The sequence below is a fragment of the Thermobia domestica genome, chromosome 10 (genome assembly GCF_964235325.1).
Source record: "Thermobia domestica chromosome 10, izTheDome1.hap1.1, whole genome shotgun sequence".
In the NCBI taxonomy this organism is placed as follows: Eukaryota; Metazoa; Arthropoda; class Insecta; order Zygentoma; family Lepismatidae; genus Thermobia; species Thermobia domestica.
The window spans coordinates 184,972,257-184,986,023 of record NC_137463.1 but is presented as its reverse complement, the minus strand read 5'-3'; the positions used below and the strand labels follow the sequence as shown (position 1 = coordinate 184,986,023).

At 34.9% G+C, this 13,767-nt stretch overlaps 1 protein-coding gene across 2 annotated transcripts in view; it reads left to right on the top strand.

Annotated features, from left to right (window-relative positions):
* Window positions 1–8,461: 8,461 nt before the first annotated feature.
* LOC145662875 (uncharacterized) overlaps window positions 8,462–13,767 on the top strand; it is a 30,603-nt gene continuing 25,297 nt past the window's right edge. The window contains exon 1 of one of the 2 annotated variants that reach the window (XM_081728837.1): window positions 8,462–8,795. The gene's annotated coding sequence lies outside the window, so the exon portion shown is untranslated. Of the gene's footprint in view, window positions 8,812–13,767 lie in introns of both variants that reach the window. The other variant, XM_081728836.1, reaches the window with a different exon arrangement.

Here is a 13,767-nt window from a genome sequence, read left to right as displayed (position 1 = left end):
AAAATATATGGAATTTTTCTGGATCTCACAAAAGCCTTTGACCTTGTTAATCACAAAATTTTATTGAATAAATTGCGTAGTTATGGTATTAGAGTTGAGTTGATTTTGAGTTTAACGTCCCGTTCAGCAGCGAGGCTATATGAGACGTGGACCTACTGATTAACGTGGAATCCGAACCACATGAGCTCCCGCCGGGAGTCGAACCAGGGTCTCCCACGCCAAAGGCGCGTACGCTAACCGCTTAGCCACGAGGGAGCTCTTATGGTATTAGAGATCATGGTAATTTATGGTTCCAATCCTATTTGACTAACCGCATGCAATATGTAGAAATAGGTCCAACCAAGTCAGAGGTAAGACACATTAGGCACGGAGTTCCACAAGGATCAATATTAGGTCCTATACTTTTCCTTATATACATTAACGATCTTCCCGATTATATATTTCCAAACAAAAGCGTACTTTTTGCTGATGATACAAACATTTTAATTGAAATTCTAAATAACATTTGCTCAGAGGAATTCATATTTGAAAACGCGACAGATAAAATTGCAGAATGGATAAAAGCAAACCAACTAAACTTATATACAGCGAAAACAACTATAATGAGTTTCAATGATGGAAAACTGAACTCTCTAAATATACATCAAATACGTATAGACGGGGAACTCATGCAGGTATCTGACACTTGTAAATTTTTAGGGTTAAAATTAGACTCTAAGTTAACATGGTATGATCACGCGAATAATTTGTTGAGGAAACTAAGCGCGAAAATATATCTTATACGTAAAGTTAGTAAGATTCTAACTACTGAAACATTGAAAACAATTTATTTCGGATTGATCCAGTCAATTCTATCGTATGGAATCATTTTCTGGGGTAATACCTGTTATGCGAAGAAAGTATTTACAATGCAGAAGAAAATGTTACGAATAATGTTATCAGTTCCGTTTCATACACCAAGTAGACCTCTCGAAACAACATCTTTCATACATATGAATAAAAGAAACTTCCAACTCAATTCGGACCTACACCAATACAACACAAGAACAACCAATCATATTCATATACAAAATTTCCGTCTAACAAGAACTAAAAATTCTTTACACCACATAGGAATAAAACTTTATAATGAATTACCAGATCGTGTCAAACGAATGCCAAACTTACCAGTTTAAAAGACACCTCAAGTTACTGTTCCTTAAACATCTTTTCTATGGTTTAGATGAATATCTTCAGTGTGATCTTTCTTTGTAATGTAAATATTAAAATTTATTTGAATTTTGAAATATATAAAATAAGGTACAATTTATATATTCTCTAAAAATACACTTTTAGTTTAAGTTTTATTGTTATGTATATATTTTGTATTATTATTATATATATTGTATTATTATATATTGCTTTTTAAAATAATTGTATTATTAATTGTAGCGTTTCTCGTGTAATTATTATTATTATTAATTGTAATAGTAACATTATCTCTTGACGAAGCCATGAACGCTAAGTTCTTATGGCGGAAAATGAAATAAATAAATAAATAAACACTGAAAACGACATAGGGTCATATTACATTGTGTGATATCTAAGCCCACAGACTTAAGGCTGTGTCCAACACCCGGAATGCGTTGGGATTTCCCTATATAAAAAGATGGCAAATTTCTTTCCAAAATATTGTGAAAACTATTTACGTTATACATTTCAAAATTCGTCCAAATGTTTGTTAGTATCAATATTGAATGTTCACTTTCACTGTTTCTTGCTAGGGTGATATTATAGGGCGCTAATTAAAAGTTAATATTCTTCCATTTAAAAGCTGTTAAATATATGGTCCTACATTTTGCAACAACGCAGAACAGCAGTTAGGAATCTAATCAGGCAGGTTTCTTTCATTCTCTGCCTCCCACTAGCAAGGGTGCCAATTTCTCTGTAAATTGGGGGGTCCACTCAGATGCAGAAGGTATATATATATGAGAATTTTAAGACAATTTGCATTCAAATTATGCTAAATATTGAATATTCATAAATACAATGGGGGCCCACATGAGCCTTGGGGGGCCTGGGCCCCCAGGATCACGCCCTTGCCCGCTAAGTCACGTGCGCGAACTTTGGGTTGTTCCCGTAAGTAAGGAAAACGATGGAATACAGATTGACAGCAGATAAGAGCAAAGTCTGTTTTCTCTCTCTTTATAGACCTTAAAGATTTCATTGATTCTACGTAAACATCTTCGCGAATAGCTACCTCAAGAGGCATATTGGAGCTAACGACGTATGAACGTTTTGGAAAATCTGTCTTTGTTGCTTTCAAGTGAGGGAAGTGTTCTTCTGATAAAGGTAGTTTCGAACTGTATAGTGTAGAATAAACTTATTTGTCACATCAACTGGCAAACGTTTACATAGAGATCGAAGAGGATTTATTCTGTTGTGATGTATGCAAACTACAAAATAGTTAATATATGTTTAAGAAGAGAACAACTGAGAACTGCTTTTCGATATACCGTGTCGTTTATGCTATATTAAAATCAATATTGAAACCGGAAATAGTAGTAAATTTCTGCCAGTTCCACTTTCAATAGAAAGATAGAATGGAGATGGTATATTTTCTAGAGACGTTGAATCAATTCCCTAAAACCGCTTGTCGCTAGCTAATATAGTTTTTGACTTATGGCCCGTAAGTGGTCCATCTCTATCACTTCCTATTTATATAGAAGATTGAGGGAGGAGATGGAACCTTTTCTTAGGACGCTAAATCGATTCCAGAAAGCACTCTCCATATATCTTGCCGCTTTTGGTGTGATACCTGTTAACAGACACACGGACATGGCCGTTCTATTAGACTTCCGATGCTTAAGAATAGAATAGTTTGGAAGTTGAATAAACCCAGGTGGAAGAAATAATATTTATCAAATATATTTTCGTGCAGATTGAGAATATGGAAATTTCAAGGATTCTTTTACATAAGTTATTAGGGCCTATGCCCTAAAGAATAATGAGGACCACGGTGGCTCAGTGGTAGAGTACTCACGTCTGCTGTGTGTGTGCTCCCCGGTTCGATCCCAGATCGCACCAAGTGGGCTTTGTAGTGGATAAACATCATGTTCGTGGATTTTCTCGGGGTTCTCTCATCTCTTCCACTCTTTATTTCACTATTTCATTCATTCTCATCATCACCGTGTTCTTTAGCCTAGCGGGCATAATCGTGGGACGTAAAACACAAAGATTTCATTTCATTTGTAAATAATAAGCTAGTTCCCCAATAATAGCGTACAGATCGATGAGATGCTTGCAGATTGATATGACATAAAATCGATTATTCATTCAAAAAAAAATATTGCATCAATACCTGCCAGGTAGTCACTACAAGCAAGAATCTATCTATTTCGTTCAAATAGTGTTCCCCATGAGACGAGATGAGAAGCAAGGTTTTTCTCGTCTCGTCTCCTAAATTTAATAAGTCTCGTCACGTCCCGATCCTTGAAGACTTATTTCGCTCTCATCTCGAAATTTTATTGTTCTGTTTTGTGAATTTATGTTTTAAAAAAAATGCCCTTATTTTTTCCTTAATTTCATCTGGAAGTTATCACAACCGTTCCGCGTCATGATTGGTCCACGAGTAATGTGATATAACAACATTTAAAACATACTTATTATTGGACAAAATTATGTAACGACTTGAATATTTTAAGCGTAGATAAATGCTCTTCATTGCTTTCGTACGATCATTTTATCAATTTGTAGGTTTTTTTTTTTTTGCGTCGTCTTGAATTTAAAAAAGTACTTCTTGTGTGGTTTTCGAGATTATAATCAAGACGAGAAATTTCTGGTCTCGTGGACAACACTAGGTTCAGGATAGGATGAACTGGTGGACTTACGTGGGGGTGCGTCTGTAGGGAGCAGGTGCGTTAGCAACGGCGGGTATGCGCGTAAACTAGAAATTTATCCAATCATTATGTGAATAGAAATAATAAAAAACTACATACGTTTCGAATTGCTAAAATTTAAATACATCACGAATATCGACCAATATCCAGTTTTTGTTTTTTTTACGCCATAGCGAAATATTTTCCAGTAGAAACTGCCAAAGCGCTTGTAGATATGTACTTATAATATCGATTCAAAAGTTACCATGGCCAGTGGCGTATTTAGGATCTTGTTTCGGAGGCGGAGGCTTGAGAACCAGTAAAAAGCATTTGTGTTGTATAGTGGTTTTCAAAGCTAAACCAAGTTTTCTTATCAGCAGTAAAACTGTCATATGGTTGTTAGCGGCCACGTGCGGTTTGTCAACCAGTTGGATGTTGCCGATATTACAAAAGCTTACCCGCTCTCCCTGTCGCCCGGGTAAACAATAAAGTCTCAAACTCTTATTTCTGAGTGTTGCAAACCAATAAGCAGATACATAAAACCAGAATAACCATTTAAAATAGGGATAAAATACGTAGAGGTCATTCAACAAGTAATTTTCTCTCCTATTAATATAATAATAATAATAATAATAATAATAATAATAATAATAATAATAATAATAATAATAATAATAATAATAATAATAATAATATGATAGCTTTTATGTCCGAACCGTTTCGGGCTACTGTGCATTTTCGATAATGCTCGGAAAATAGAATAGATCCTGGACCGTACGTTGGACCGATGTTGTATTTTTATCCGTATGAATCGGGTTTGCCCAATTGAACCGTATGAATAGGGATGATCTGATAATCCCGTTTTTATGAAAACAAGCTTAGTCTGTCATTATTGTAAATGATGTGTTGTTTCGCTTTATTATCATAACACAAATTGTTCTAATTATCTTGTACGAACTCATAACGAGTCTATCGGGTCAAACGGTCCAAACAGGCCAAACACGGGTCAAACGGGTTTATCAGGTCTAAGGATCGAGTAAACCAAACGCAATGGGTATCGGGCGGGTACAGTTTACCCGAAAAGTTCAAGCACTAATTATAGGTTAAAGTCAATACTTAAGAGCTCTGATTGTTTGCATTGATTTTTTCTTTTTTCTTTCTTTTTTTAGTTAGCCGACCAACGAACTTGCGGATACATAAATATAAATGCTCAAATCTTAATTATTGCATTATATTATTGCAATGAGCATCAACGTGATGTACTATTAGGAGTTAGGGTGATGCACTAATGTTAGTCTTTTATAAATGTTATTATTATTATTATTATTATTATTATTATTATTATTATTATTATTATTATTATTATTATTATTATTATTATGCCAAATCATAGCATAAGAAATACCATGATTTTAGTTCCTCTGAATTGGAAATGTGAAATTTTAAAAAGATTGACATATTCTTTAAGCTCATTTTAGACTTATTGTATCAAACAATGTGAAAGTTTTATGTGATCTGACTGATAGTTTTTAATCAATGACGTTTAGAAACATTAAGCCAAATGTAATTTTATGACTGCTGTTCTTAGCTTCTTGTTGTTTTAGATGGATGGAAAACTTGATAAGTTTTACTGCGTTGACAAGGAATTATTTCTGCTTAGCTGACTTTTAACTACATTGTGTTTTATATTAGTACCCTTCTTTTTATTGTTTTCTTTCTTATTATTTATTTTTAGTAGTATTATTATGCCATCGCATACTCTGATACCAAGTGCTGTATTTTTGCCAAAAGCTGTTCGCGGCACTAAAATAAAGATTATTATTATTATTATTATTATTATTTGTTTATGCCCTTCATGCAACTTAGAATCAATTTCACATAAAGCACTATACCAGACCTGATTGAACATTATTTTGAAAATTCTCACATAAGTAGAAAAAATAAACAATTGGAACTTAACACTTCAAGAGTTCAAAACATGTCCTCGTTTTCGTTTTCCTCAGTTTCTGAAGACTATTGATCTATCTCGATGACAACATGATCTTTGTCTCCATCAAAAATATTTTGCAAGACACGATAACTTTGTTCAATGTCCTGGGAAAACATTATTATTATTATTATTATTATTATTATTATTATTATTATTATTATTATTATTATTATTATTATTCGACAGGCCATCTGTCTATAATGACAATTTAAAACTTTTTCTTTTTTTTAAAAAAAAAGCGAAATGATTAAAAATCATTCTATTAAGTACCTAAATCCTCTTACAGTATGTGTTAATGTATGCGGGTTAATATCTGAGTAATAAAGCTATCATTATTAATTTCCTGTGCATAGTATCCCAATTTTGTAGTTTGTCCAGTTTTTATATACGTGACGAATCACATTAGAAAGAAACTGATCAATTATATATTGCCTTGTATAACTATATCTTAAAGTTAGAAATAATATACTTACAAGCAGAGCAGATAAACAGGCAGAATCTTTATTAAGTCTATTACTAATATTACATATTGTTATTAGCAATAATAATAATGATAACTAAATTCCTGGCGCAACAGCCTTTAGAAGGCTTGGACTTATGGCACTCATTTCTGTGGGGTAATGTGTTTATAGGTCTGCACGGGCTCGGGCTACTATGATAACCGTAATGGGGTTAGCCATACTAAGAGATTTATACAGTTCTACCTGAGTTGGAGCGGCAACGCCCGAATCTGTTTACAATGAAGAATTTATGGTAGGGACAAGTAAACCCTTAGATATTCTACATAATTTCTACATTACTTTACAAACTGGCTCCTTTCCATCATTTGTAAATTAGTGCTTTGCAACTTTCTAGTGCAAATGGAAATGAAACTTAAAATATCATATTATTAGTTATATAAAGTACTGTCAAAGAATTTTATCTTTTTAATCTCCAAATTATCTAAAACCTAGAAGTAAATAATAATAAATGAAAATAAAGTAATTAGACACATGATTGGAAGATAAAGTAAAGATATGGAAATAGGACTAGCTCAGGAGAGTAATGCTCCCGGAAGTAGGAACGGAAAACACAGTTCTGATTGGTTGGCGTTATCTATGTCTTGCCACGTTGCATTCAAATATCAGAATTCAGACAATTCTTGTTGTCGATCCTCGTGGCCAAGTGGGCTAGCGCTATAAGCTCAAGGTGACCAGACGTCCCGTTTTAGCCGGGACCGTCCCTTTTTTTTCAACCATTGTCCCGTATTTTTCTGATTCTCAAACGGGACGCCTAAATGTCCCGTTTCTAAGCAAAAATGACCCAGGTGTCCCGTAATTATTATTCAAAATATAAATGGCCAATACAAACTCTACACTCTTCCGTACCAACACTCATTGGAAAGGTTCATTTAAGTGGAACTCAAATAAAGTATCTCCTGACAACTGCTGGGTAGAAGTATTTTCCCATTTTTGTTCTTATAACGTACCGTACTCAAATCTTCTAAAACTTGTGAAGTTCCTTCTCTGTTTACCCGGGACTAATGCTACAATAGAACGTGTATTCTCGCACATGAATGCTTTGTGAACAAGTGATGAAAACCGAACTGTTTACAGATACTTTGGAAGCTGTGCCGACCAGTAAGATTAATTTTGATCAGTCTTGTACCAATTTCTACAAATTGTTAAGTGCAAACAAAGAACTTTTAAAGAAGATCCATTCATCCCAAAAATGCCAGTGAAAATTACGCAATAGATGATGTAGTGAAAGTAATGATATAGTAAAGAATAACAGATATTCAATAATGAGGTAAGTAGTTTATTAGTAGTTAAAAGTATTGTTGGGTAGTACTTAAGTTAGAAACGCTGTGTTATCACTCTTACTTGTGTATTTTATAAATTGAAAACAGTGCTAATCTGGAAACCAGATATATCCCCCCCCCCGTTGCTGATTCGAATGCGTCCCGTTTTTGCAAGTAAGAATTCTGGTCACCTTGTATAAGCTAGTAACGAAAATCTCTTTTGGCGTGAGTTCAAACCCGGCCCGAGGAAAGTTCTTTTAACATTTTTTTTACATTTTTATAACACTTTTTAAATCAAAATAATACGAAAATAATACTCAAAAATGTGATTTACTTTCTTTTGTGCAGATAAGTAGTAGTAGTAGTAGGAAGGGGTTAGAAGCCCCGCAGGGCTCGTTTTGTTGCCCTTGTACTCCATGATATAAGGCTTGTTTTGTTCCCCTTGTACTAAATGATGTAGATTTTGTGACCAACTTAAAACAACTGACTAGGATAGCGCGTAAAACAGCTGGCTAGAGCAGCGCGCGAAAAAACATACTTCCGGGAGTATTACTCTCCCGAGCGGGTCGTATGGAAATAAATTCCTTCCCGGGAATTTATATGCCAGGGAAAAAACCCGGGAATATTCCCATTTTTTTCCTTCCCACCGGGAATATTCCCACTGCCCGGGGTATCGCAAATTTCTGTGTACAGGAACGCAACGTAAAAATGTGTAAAAAGTCATCATAACGGTTGAATTGAATAACGCAAACTGAAACCATGTTTTTTGTTGCGTTGGCGCAAACTGTTATAGAATGTGTCATCTTGTTGCAACTTTAGCGTTGTGTTACGGTCCAAGAAAAAATTTCAGTATACTACAAGGAAATCAGGCCGACTAAATCAAATAAAAACACTAATTTTATGTTGTATTTACGCATATTCCTACAGAATGAGTTCACAGCTTCTTTCCGTTTAGAAAAGAGACGTTTTTTTTACACTTTGACAGCCTACAAGTTGAGCATGAAATACGATAATTTTGACTATTCTGTACGATATATTAAATGTGAAATGTTCCACCTCTGTATGTTTGTTTACATTTTCTCCATAGCCGAAGATCGGTTCTACTGCTAGAGCTGGCTCCAACCAATGTGTGGTAGTTATTATAGTTAAAGGTTTGCTGCCTCCGAAAGTACGTACGTTAAGAGGTATATTTACTTAAATAAGTCAGATGGTATTTTGAAGTTTAGAATGACGTAAACATAGAAGCAAAGTAGTACAAAATCCTTATATGTAATGGATATACAGTACGACGATGCTATGGATCAACAAATATTTCTTTAAAGATAATTTCATATGAAGAAAGATGCTTATCTTAATTTCTTATAAATAGCTCCCCCTAAAAACGAAAGTAGAAGTATCAACGGTTATAGCTTAACTTTAAAGGTGCCCCTCCAGTTTCAAACCTAAAAATTATTAGGTTAGGTTACCTTTTGCAAAGACGACTATGGTGCTCCTAAAGAATTCAAACTTTTGGGTCTTGCAAACAGTACCGACTTCTAGCTATATTAAATTTTGGGTAAAGTTCCGAAGTTGGGCGTCCGTTTCCAGCAAAATTTTTAAAATTTACAGGAAAGATATGAATAATTTGATCGTTTGTGTGCTTGATAATATATGAGAGTCTCGAAAAATCTGTTCCTTTGTTATATATAAGCGGCTATAAACATTGGACTATACGGCGAGCGGAGGGAACTACTTGGCGCAAGGTAATCGAACAGTTGCATTGTTAGAAAGAAACGAGCATTTATATTATCAACATGGCGAATGTACAAGGGCAATGAACTAACAGTTTTAACATTTATGAAGCAATACGTTGATAACGAGCAAAATCTTCTAAAAGTTTGTGAAGAGCACGGATTAATAAACCTAATAACAAAATGCAGAAAGTGTGTAAAGGAGATAACAGCGAAAAAACGTGGCGAAAGCGGACGCCCAACTTCGGAATAAATGCCATAATTTTTCGTGTTGAACATAAATTTACTCCCAAATTTACACGGAAAGAGTTTACTTTGTGCCGACTAGTAACTGGAATCGATTCATCTGACTTGGTTCCCGGAACAGTTCAGGAATGAGTTCTCGAGAACAATTTGATTCATCGGAGTACTCTTATAACTTGTTCGAAGCAGACAACCTGTTACGAGGAGCTTCCTGCCAGACTACTCCGAAGAATCGGAACATTCTTTAGAAAGATTTCTGAACTAATTCGGAAACCGTATCCGATGAATCAATTATGTCAGTTAAAATAATAAGCAGCTTCTAAACTAGCTAAACGTAACCTAACCACACAAAATTAACAACGATATTACAGAATAACATCTAATTTATCAACTAGACAAGATAACCACGACGATTATATTCAGGTCTACATGGGAAGGTACCGCTCCCAGCCCCCTTCCCGCTAAACACGTCAGTAGAGTAAACTAAGTAACTCGTAATAATTTTCTATGATTCTTTTCTAAACGAATTGGTGAGCTACCGCCCCCCAAACCCCGCAGTAAAAGAAATTTCACTGGAAAAAAGGAATAATCTTTAAAAACCTTCCAAAATATTACCAAATATATATATTACTCACCATTAATGATGCAGCAATCCAGCATGCCGAACAATTATATATATATATATACAGACTGTCCCATAATTCGTGTGTAAACTTTAATTTAATAGTACTCAGAACTGGTAAAAGCTAGAACTGTGAAATTTGCAGGCAATTTAGAGGAAGATTTGTTTGATAGCAAAACGAGATCGCGGGTATTATTGTTTGCGGAGTTATAGGGTCAAAGGTCAAAATGCGATTTTTTCCTTATGGGATTTCAATGTTAAATAGTAGTCTCATATGCCATTTTTTTGAATATCCATCTCCGGTAGCAAAAATTGGTATATCGACATAAATTCTGATCCGAAACAATGTGATAACGAGAAATTTGGACAATCGTGACCCGGTGACCTCTAGCAGGTCATCTGTGACTCTTGAAGAAAAAGCTCCCTTTTCAACAGCTTATTGTACAAAACTAATTCAGTTGAAGATAATGTTAAAATACATATGCACAAAGGATCTACTGAACATCCTTTTTAGCAAAACGAAGAGGTCAGCAACATCATCAGAGGTCAAAGGTCACGTAGTTAAAATGTCATATTTGATGTGTTAACAAATAAGAAGCTGTGACATTGGAAATAATGCTTTGAAGTGCCACAGAACACATGCATAAAGATCCTTCCAACAAGTGTGTATGGGCATAGGGAAAAGGTCATCATAAGAGGTCAAAGGTCACGCAGTTAAAATTTCATGTTTGATGTGTTAGCAACTATGAAACTATGACGTTTGAAAAAGGATTTGAGCTACCATGGAACACATGCATAAAGGTCCTTCGAATTGGTGTATATGGGCATAGGAAAAAGATCAACAATGTCATAAAAGGTCAAAGGTCACGCAGTTAAAATTTCATGTTTGATGTATTAACAAGTATGAAACTGTGACGTTAGAAAGAATGATTTGAGCCTCCACAGGACACATGCATGCTGCACAGGACACAAGTCCTTCCAATTGGTGTGTATGAGGATAGGAAAAAGTCAGCAATGTCATAAAAGTTCAAAGGTCACGTAGTTAAAATATCACGTTTGATGTGTTAGAAAATATGGAACGGCGACGTTTGAAAAAGGATTTGACGTGCCATAGAATACATACAGAAAGGTCCTTCCAACGGATGTGTATGGGCACAGGAAAAAGATCAAGAACGTCCTTAAAGGTCAAAGGTCACGCAGTTAAAATTTCATGTTTGATGTATCAGCAAGTATGAAATTGTGATGTTGGAAATAAGGATTTGAGCTACCATAGAAAATATGCATAAAGGTCTTTCCAATTGGTGTGTATGGGCATAGCAAAAAGGTCAACAATGCCATAAAAGGTCAAAGGTCACGCAGCTAAAATGTCATGTTTGATGTGTTTACAAGTATGAAACTGTGACGTTACAAAGAATAATTGGAGCTCGCATAGAACACATGGATAAAGGTCCTTCCAAGGGGAGTGCATGGGCTTAAAAAAAGGTTAACAATGTCATAAAAGGTCAAAGGGCACGCAGTTAAAACATGATAGTTTGTGTTAGCAAATATGAAAGTGTGACCTTTGAAAAGTGATTTGACCTGCCACAGAATACATGCAAAAAGTCGGCCATGGAATACATGCATAATTAATAGTTAACAGTGTCATAAAAGGTCAAAGGTCACGAAATAAGAAGTTTATAGTTCGTATATTGGCAAGTATGATATGGCAATGTTTGAGAACTAATTTAGTTGGTATGGTATATAAAATTAAGAATATTTATTTGGGCTCTCGGAAATTTTTCTTTTAAATAACAAGAATACTTAATTTTAAGAAGTCATTATAGAATGCACACTATTGTGTGCAGGACATTCTAGGACATAGTGGGTGCAGGATTTTCTTTCGTCTAGATTCTAAAAAACATATTATTTGGGTAGCATTTTCTAATGAAAATATCACATGTAAATGCAAATCACTCAGGAGTTCTCCGAAAATAAAAATAAAAAAAAAAAATAAAAATCTTGAGAACAGACTGTACTACAGATTGTTCGTTACTTCTTTGTATTCATATAAAAAAAAAAAAAAAAAAAAAGGATAATGCATTGAAAATAAACTGTTTCCAAGCAATGCATTGTGTTGTGAAGTTTGAGGGGAGAACAAAGATGTCCAGTATTCTCATGAAAAATAAATATGGTAGCCTTAATATTTCCTTGATGCTTACCCAGGAAATTGAGAAAATAAAAATAATTCCACTGGAAATAAATTGCTTCCCCATATGTAGGAAGGGACGCACTCTTATCGTTTATTTATACCCTGTTACCACCTGTAAGGATCTCTACCTAGGATACTAAGCGCAAAGTGGTTCGTTCTGTACTTAGTTTACCAAGAAAATCAATCCGTCGCCGGAGTGTTGCATCCAACGTTAAAAAAAAGTTCGCTGAGTAGGATATTGCGTGTGCTTGAGGTTAACGCGTACAGTATGAAGATTGTAAATAAATTACATGATGATTATTTCGGTGGCAGAATTTTATTTTGTAACTGGTTGATAGACAAATTAAATGAAAATCCCATATTTTTATTTCAACTTATAATGTCAGATGAAGCTGTATTTTTTAATGGAACAGTGTCTTCGTCACATGAACGGTTCTTGGGACCCAGTCCACCGGCGGAAAAAATTGAACGCTGTGCAGATCAAAGGGGTATTATGGTATGGATGGGACTAACAGCAACTGGTGTAATAGGGCTGTTTTTCTTCGAAGGAAACGTTAATCAACTTACATACCAAAATATGTTGCGAGAATTTCTTTTCCATGAACTTGATCCCTTAAATCTTGATCCATACAATGATATGTGGTATCAACAAGATGGTGCTCCAGCACATCGTACTAGGGCAACATTGCAAATTTTAAGAGGAAGATTTGGAAACCGTTTAATAAGTATAGTTTCTGATGTTGAGTGGCCAGCTGGAAGTCCTGATCTAACCCCATGCGACTTCTTTCTATGGGGCTTTCTTAAGCAACAAGTTTATAAAACTCCTTCAGTAACACCTGAAGAACTACGACGATCGATACAGCGTGCCGTTGAACAGATAACTCCAGACACTCTTGAAAAAATCTTCACAAAGACACTTATACACAGAGTGAACTTAAGTTTAGCACATCACGGAGGTCACGTGGAATAAATTGCAAAGTACTAAAAAGATTTACAGTCTACAAGGACGTCAATGTTTGTTGTAGAGGTAAGACAATATTTCAAATATTTCTGTGCAGTAAATAGCTATTAGTATGTTTCAATAAGAAAAAAAAAAAAAAAAAACATTTAGAATGCAGTTTTGCAAGGCTAAGTAATTAATGAAAGGTGGGACTCATACTATGTTCAATTCATTGTTTTAAACATCACAGAAACATACCTACCATTGCCTGCACGATTTGAATTACAAAATTAGGCTTCTTCACCTTATGGCAATGTTGGCCTTTTCATTATGGTCATGTGCACCCCTTGGAAGGATCTCTCTGCATGTGTTCTATGGAAGCTCAAACCCGTATTTAAAACGCCACAGTTTTATACT